This window comes from Panulirus ornatus, chromosome 64 (assembly GCF_036320965.1).
Source record: "Panulirus ornatus isolate Po-2019 chromosome 64, ASM3632096v1, whole genome shotgun sequence".
Taxonomy (NCBI): Eukaryota; Metazoa; Arthropoda; class Malacostraca; order Decapoda; family Palinuridae; genus Panulirus; species Panulirus ornatus.
The window spans coordinates 6390215-6397138 of NC_092287.1; positions in this window are offsets into that span (position 1 = coordinate 6390215).

The following is a 6924-nucleotide window of genomic DNA, read 5'->3' on the forward strand; positions in this document are numbered from 1 at the left end:
GCAGCCTTCTCGAAATGGGTGGAGGTCACAAGTGGAGTGCCACAGGGTTCAGTTCTGGGAACTTTACTCCTCTTGATCTATATGAATGACTTGCCAAAAGGACTGGACTCCTACCTGAATGCGTTTGCAGATGATGCAAAGATCACGAGAGAAGTAAAAAGCAAGGAAGATTATACCAACTTACATGGGGTCCTAGACAGACTTCAGAGTCTGTCTATGGTTGATGAATTTTAACCCGAGTGAATGTAAAGTAATGGGGATGGGACACAGTGAAGGAAGACCTGAATACAGATATTATGCAGCTGGAATATAAGCTTCAGGAACCTGTGAGAGAGATTAAGGAGTCGATAACGTACCTAACCTATCCTCAGAATCCTACATTAAGAGAATAGTAAAGCTAAGAAACTGTCGTCTGGCAAATATTAGAATAGCGTTCAAGTATAAGGAAAAACGTAGCAAGATTTTCACATATTACATTAGGCCAGAAGTAGAATATTCTTTTCAAGTTTGCCCATCGCACGTAAAGAAGCACAAAGAACTAACAGAGAAGGTCCAGAGGAGGGCAACAAAGACGGTGCTAGAATTAAGAGAGGTAATATACAAGGAAAGACTACAAGCCTTAATTTTTTTTCTCCACCATGCAAGAAAGAAGATTTAGGGGTGACCTAATCACTACCTTTAAACTTCTGAACTAGACTGATGGTGTAGACAGTAAACAGTTCTTTGAATGAATTTGGAGCAGATCGGCCAGAGGACATTGCATGAAATTAAGCACTGAACACTAAAAACGTAAAAAAAAAAAAAAGAAAAAAAGAGAGAATATAAAAGTGGTGGGTGACTGGAATAAACTGAACGAGTACACAGAATATGCGGACGACATACAGAAATTGAAAAGGTTGTATGATACTGGAGATTGTACAAGAGATGGGGGCCCCACGAGTGTAAAATTCCCTCCCCGGACAGTACAGATACGTAGTTACAAATAGGTAATTACTACTACAGACAACTGCTACACCATGAACAATCACAGGACCACATGACAACACTATGAACAATCACAGGACCTCATAACAACACTACTAACAGTTATAGGAGCACATAACAACACTGTTGTCAACCACAACACCACAGTGAAAGAAAAAGAACACTGAAAACCTACAACACTACAGTAGTGACACCACTATCAACCACAACACCACAGTGAAAAAGAAGAACACTGAAAACCTACAACACTACAGTAACGACACCACTATCAACCACAACAGAACCTAGTGACAACACACAGCACACCACACACAATCACAACTCCGCACTCAACGATCTAGAACACCCAGTGATGACAATGAAGGAACAACGAGATGAGTACGTAATACGGTAGAAGATTCAACGTTTCAGTGATGGTATAGTACTGCTAGCGAGGAAATTAGTTCCAAAATGATTGCTTAGGGACAATCAAATGATAACTTAGGCTGCTATGAAATGTTTGCGTAGGCGACAATCCAATGATAGACTAGGATGCAATCAGGATAGGACGTAATACGGTAAAACATTCACGTCTCAGAGATGGTATAGTACCGATAGCATGGATGTGAGTTATGAAATGATACACTAGGCGGCAGATAGAGTAGGCGGGGGAATTGTTATGAAATGATAGCCTAGGAAGAATAGTACTGATAGCAGGGGAATTTATTTACAGAATGATAGCCTAGAGGAGTTTGGATCCTCATGGTGATACAAGTGTTTATAGTCTACAGGAAAATTTCCTATACCATAGGAGAGAACTAACCAGAGCTCGTACAGACAGACAGACGTACGAACAGTCCTTTACTTTATCATTGTAAATATCGTCCATGAACAAGTGCAGAACGAGGCAGCAGTCTGTGAAGTTGACAGTTGAGGAATAGGACTGTGGTTACATATAGCCTCACATACAAGGGGAACACTGAGAAAGAAGGAGGAATGATTCAGTCAAAGATGCCAGAAAGCAAAGGAGTTTTGAGATCTCTGACGAAGATATAGATGGCACTCCAGCCAGCCAGCAGCTGCAGAGTTTAAAAAAGAAAAGAACAAACATGGCAGGACAGAAAAGGAAAGAAAAAAAAAAGAAAAACTATGAAAATGTATTACGGACGCAGGAGAGAATCCAAAACTTGTCCATAGCTTCATCAGGAGTAAATTGTCAGTTAATGAGCAGCTAATCGGACTAAGGGATATAGAGGGAAGAGCTGTAGAGGATGATGGAATTGTATGACGAGGTTGAAAGTGTTTTCACAGTGGAAACAGAATCAGAAGGAAGTCGTAGAAAGCACTGAGATATGTAGAAAAGACATTAACAAAATACAAACGGGTCTTGACCATTACAAAGCGCATGGTCCTAATATATATATCACTCTATGTGCTGCAGATGCATTGAAAAGAAAACACTAGATAAGCTACCAGAAACACTGCTCAAGATGTCACTGGAGAAAAGTAAAGTGTCAAGGGAGTAAGAAAAGTGTAAGCGTCATACCTCTCGATGAGAAAGGGAGACTGCGACATGTTGCTGAACTACGAGCCAGTCTTCCTAGGGAGGTGGTCTATGAGGTACTGAAAATCATATTCAGAAAACCAGCGGAGAGGACATCCTGCTGGGTAGAAATCTACCAAATAGAGAAACAAAATGAAGTCATATATGACGAAACTCTTCGATTCCTGTGAGAGAGCGAGCTCTTTTTCAGACAAAGAAGTTCTGGTGGAGGATTGTGTTTGGACTGCCAGAAAGCATTTGACGCTAACGCATGGGAAGCTGATTAAGAAGATGGATCACCGAACAAGAATAGGTCGGAGACTCCTTGGATGGATGGAGGAGTACCTCAGTGGAAGGGAACAAAGGACGCATACCAGCAGCGTACCTCAAGGTTCTCCTCTGAGACCATCACTCTTCTTGATTTATGAGAATCACTTTTACCGCAAGTTATGGACTCCCACCTGAATATATTTGCAAATGACACAACGAGGGAACTGAAACGGGAAGATGATTGCATCATCTCACAATGGGACCTAGACAGACTTCAGACTCGGTCTGATGCATGGTTGATGAAGTTAAAGATGAATAAATGTAAAGTGATGAGGATGGGTCACAGCGAAAGAAGGCCTCGATATGAATATCATCATGCAGTGAATAATAAGCCACAGGAATATGTCCCTAACCTGTCGCCGTGAGAGTAGTCAAGCAGACCAACAGTCTGCTGGTGAATGTTAGATTTGCATTTGAGTTCACTGATAAAAAAAAAAGAAAATATTCAGCAAGATGTTCACATCCTACATACGACCAAAACTAATATGCTTCTCACTTATGGTCACCGCACCTACAAAAGCATAGAGAACTAATAGAGAAGGTCCAGAGGAGGACAGTAATGATGGTTCCTGAGTATATAGAAATGAGTTGAAGGGAAAAGCTAGAGGACTTAAAGTTTTCTCACCACGGAATAGAGAAGAGTGATGGGTGACCGGATCACAACCTACAGGTTTTTAAAAGCAGAGTGATGACACAGACAGTAAAAAGTCTTTTGAAAAATGTGGGGATAGAACAACCAGAGGACATAACATGAAACAAGAGAAAAGATGTGGATAAATACTATCATAATGTAAAAGTGGTGGATGAATGGAATGAACTGGATGAGTATTCACAAGTTTTAAAATATCTATATGAGAAAGTTCAAGACATAGGACCCCACTAAATATATATCCTGCCTGTACACTACAAAGAGGTAATTACAAATTAGGCAGTTATTGCTAACTACCATTTCACAGTCACATCACTACCACCAGCCACAACACCATACACAACCACAACACCACTGACAACCACCACACAAACACTGGACGCACGAGATGGGTAGCGCTTGCCTCCCCATCCCCAACACTCACTCACACACACACATACACACTCACACTCCCATATAAGTGATACTCACTCCCTTCATTGTCGAGAGGCACGAGCAATATGACGTTGCAACTGGTGGTCAGGTGTATATATATATAGCCTCAGCCGGTGGGGATCGACCTTTGGGACCCGCGTCCGACCTTACACTCGCGCCATGAACTAACACATATCTCGGGTCGTTTGCTTTCATGGATTCAGAGTGGTCTAAATGTGGACGACTTGCATCACTCGCGGTGATAACTGGGGTGGTGGCTTTTTAATCCGCGGATTAATATGTTGTCTATGACCTTTTGGGAATCAGTTATGTACATAGTTTAAAACGGAGGGATTTCTGACCTACTCTCGTCATTGTACGTGATCACCAATGACGTGCGAATTTTTATTTGATGGCCTTTAGGATTTGGTCTTTACGGAGATTATTATTATCATTATTATTATTATTATTATTATTATTATTATTATTATTATTATGCAGTCGTAGGTCCCCATTTATGGGGGGTCCTGAGGCTTTGAGCTATGGGATGGGGCTTTGATGAGTTTGTAATCCTTTTCGTCCTTTGGTACATCCTTGTCGACGGAGGCGTCTCGCTCTTCATACAAAGGAATACACACGGCGACAGACCGACCACTGGGGTCCTTTGCGGTGCTGTCTGTCGTCTTGGAAGAGGAGAGATGGATACAGATGAGTCACAAATAGATTCATATAAAATTTACACGTAGTTAAGGAGGCGCGAATCATGTCTGTCGTGGACTTGGGGCGAAGTGCTTATCAAGTCACTCCTTAATGGCTTCCAACCTACTTTAATTGGTCAATTAAATGTCTTCGAAGAAGAATGACTGAGCCTCACTCGGGGTAAAACGTTTTCCCCACGCGTTTGTATCCATTACTGGCACGGGAAGCCCTGATGCCTTGCCTTTTAAAATGGCTGGTTAGATCGAGGCAATCAAATCCGACGACAATTTGGAAGTCACCTGTGTTTAGTCACCTCTTAACCTTCTCTTTCCCAAGATGAACAAGTTTTAAAAAGTCATTCATTGGGGGGCTGTTATATTGGATTTGTTTCTCAGTCCGGGAATCATCTTGGTAGCTCGGCAATGACTGTATTCTTAAGTTATGTCTGTCTTCTTCATGAGTGCGGCGACCAAAATAATGTTTCTCCATTTTTGACTTCTGCTTCTGTGCCCGGCTTAACATAGCTTTAGGTCACCAGAGATGAGTACAGCCAAGTCTCTCGTTCCCCAGTAGCTCAGCATAGTGCACAGTGTAGCTTAACCCCGCTCGTTTTTACACGTAATGTGGTAAAATCTTTTGAACTTATTGATATGCACTTTTCATAGGCCACTTGTGAGCCCACTCCATTAGATGGTCTATGACAGTATGAAGCTTGGGGGGAAGGGGGGTCGCTCATTTTCTGTTGTAGATTACATTTTGAGATACAGTATCGTCAGCGAATATTGATGTCTTACGGCACATCCCATTATCATCAATGCCACTTGCATATATATATATATATATATATATATATATATATATATATATATATATATGAGAGAGAGAGAGAGAGAGAGAGAGAGAGAGAGAGAGAGAGAGAGAGAGAGAGAGAGAGAGAGAGAGAGAGAGAGAGAGCTATGATAATTATCGACATCAATTATCAACACCAAGGGAACTGTTTTTATTCTAACCAGTATTGCCTGTGTATACTAGTGACCCCTTGGTGTTGTCTGTGTATACTAGTGACCCCTTGGTGTTGTCTGTGTATACTAGTGACCCCTTGGTGTTGTCTGTGTATAATGGTGACCCCTAGGTGTTATCTGTGTATACTTGGTGACCCCTAGGTGTTATCTGTGTACACTGGTGACCCCTAGGTGTTGTCTGTGTATACTGGTGACCCTTTGGTGTTGTCTGTGTATACTGGTGACCCTTTGGTGTTGTCTGTGTATACTGGTGACCCATAGGTGTTATCTGTGTATACTGGTGACCCTTTGGTGTTATCTGTGTATACTGGTGAGACCTTGGTGTTATCTGTGTATACTGGTGAGACCTTAGTGTTATCTGTGTATACTGGTGACCCCTAGGTGTTATCTGTGTATACTTGGTGATCCCTTGGTGTTATCTGTATACTGGGAAGACCTTGGTGTTATCTGTGTATACTGGTGACCCTTAGGTGTTATCTGTGTATACTGGTGACCCCTAGGTGTTATCTGTGTATACCTGGTGACCCCTTGGTGTTATCTGTATACTGGGAAGACCTTGGTGTTATCTGTGTATACTGGTGACCCCTAGGTGTTATCTGTGTATACCTGGTGATCCCTTGGTGTTATCTGTGTATACTGGTGAGACCTTGGTGTTATCTGTGTATACTGGTGACCCCTAGGTGTTATCTGTGTATACCTGGTGATCCCTTGGTGTTATCTGTGTATACTGGTGACCCTTTGGTGTCGTCTGTGTATACTGGTGACTCCTAGGTGTTATCTGTGTATACCTGGTGACCCCTAGGTGTCATCTGTGTATACTGGTGACTCCTAGGTGTTATCTGTGTATACTGGTGACCCTTAGGTGTTCTTTGTGTATACTTGGTGATCCCTTGGTGTTATCTGTGTATACTGGTGACCCTTTGGTGTTATCTGTGTATACTGGTGACCCCTAGGTGTTATCTGTGTATACTGGTGACCCCTAGGTGTTATCTGTGTATACTGGTGACCCTTAGGTGTTCTTTGTGTATACTTGGTGATCCCTTGGTGTTATCTGTGTATACTGGTGACCCTTTGGTGTTGTCTGTGTATACTGGTGACCCCTAGGTGTTATCTGTGTATACTGGTGACCCCTAGGTGTTATCTGTGTATACTGGTGACCCTTAGGTGTTCTTTGTAAAGTATACTTGGTGATCCCTTGGTGTTATATGTGTATACTGGTGAGACCTTGGTGTTATCTGTGTATACTGGGAAGACCTTGGTGTTATCTCTGTATACTGGTAACCCCTTGGTGTTGTCTGTGTATA